This window comes from Haemorhous mexicanus, chromosome 1, assembly GCF_027477595.1.
Source record: "Haemorhous mexicanus isolate bHaeMex1 chromosome 1, bHaeMex1.pri, whole genome shotgun sequence".
NCBI classification, from domain to species: Eukaryota; Metazoa; Chordata; class Aves; order Passeriformes; family Fringillidae; genus Haemorhous; species Haemorhous mexicanus.
In genome coordinates, this window is record NC_082341.1 from 134,459,387 (window position 1) to 134,461,185 (window position 1,799).

The window sequence follows — 1,799 nt, forward strand, 5'->3', positions numbered from 1 at the left end:
AGACTTGCCCTCAGAGATTCAGCAGCTCAAACATTAACTGCAGGACAATTATTGATTCTAATGACTAGGTGTGGTATGAAACAGCAGCCCTGTAAGGAAGCAAGGTAGCTCCAATGTAATTCACAGTCTTCAATATTTTTACATCCTTTGTGATTTTCTTCCTGACTTAATTTTTTTTCAGTCAGGCTGTGAAAAAAAAATATGCAGGGCATGGGTTGGAGGCACTGGGGAAAGACAGGTTTTCTGTGAGAGAGCAAGTGGAGAGGAGAGGGCATGGGCCTTGAGTGGAGAGCATGTTTGCTACTTGCCTAATCACAGGAATAATTCACATTCAGAAGACAAGAATTTGGACATAAAGGTGGCTTATTTTCACAGCAGATCCTTTCATGAGAAGGACCCAGATGAGTTAAAATAATTCATCAGTCCTCATATTGGAAAGTTCTAATTCTGTCTGAGCTCTGCTAAAAATTTACTTTGGGTAACTTTGGGCAAATCAGTCTGTCTGCCATTTTCCAGATACTTATCTCATGATGGATGCAATCATTCCTTTCCCTTTTGTGCCATCTTTCTCATCTGTTTTATGTTTGCAGCCTTTCAAGGGAACTAGTCCCCACTAGTCTCTGCATTACAGCACCTGCAGTGAAGGGAATTGAAATCAATTGGGCTGCAAAGGACACTGGTAAAACAAATAATAAATAAAATATATTTGAAAAAAAAAACCCTACTTTTTTTTTAAATTGCAGTTCTTAAAATGTTATGCTTTTTGAATCTCACTTTTTAATATAGTGCTTATTTCAGAAGTTTTGGACAGGCTTATTTTGTTGTCTTGAGAAATGTTATTTTTCATCCAGGTTCTAACTTCTGCTTTCAATTTCCTCAGTCTGTCTTGAACACTGTTAAGTTATTTGTGCAGTTCATTATTTTCTGAATTATGTATCTAAAGAAAGAAGTGTTTAGAACTGATTGCAGCTCTCAGGTGTACAGTTCTGGGAAAAGTTAGGCCTTCGTGTCTCAGATCACACTTTTGCCTTGAAATCAGTATTTGTTTCTCCAGGAAAAAAACCTCTAGGCTATGCTTTCAGCATGCTTTAGAACACAAGTGTCCTCCATTCACTCATGCACTCAGAATGATTCAGACTCTCTCAAAGCTGTCTGCTAGCAGTGAGCTATCTTTAGAGCACGGCTCAAAACCAGTTTCGAATAAAGCATTAAAACTCGTTGCTGCTGATTTCTAAATAAATATAATAAGAAGAGGGAAATTAACTTTCTCAGAAATATGTTGATTTTAAGTGACGTACATGCAGATTAACTGTGTACTAGTTGGATATGAATGAGCAGTACTTTCAACAAGAAGCACTAATTTTTAAACAGCGAGATTTCACATGGCGGAACCAAATTCACATCCACAAATTCCTAATGACATTTTTAGTCCTCTTTCACATGACAAGTGTAGAGTAACTCAAGTCATGATGTCAGAAGTGCAATCCCTATAAACAAGTCAAGCATTTGTCTTTCAAGTGCTAGTGTGTCTGCTTGGAAGTTCAATTACTAGGAAGTGCAGTGTATTACTTGAAGTACAAATACACAGACTAAGGTACCTAGCATGCCTAATTGAATGCCATTATTTAAAGTCAGAGGTGAGCCTGTCATACCCAGTATCTTCCTCTGGCTGAAAAAGTTTCCCAGGCACAGAGCAACTGCTTACAGGTTGCAACTGCGCAGGAGAAAAAAAAAAGTCTCCCATGTCAAATGCATTACAAAGTCCAGAAGCACTTAAAGCTTTACAACAGTCATAACAT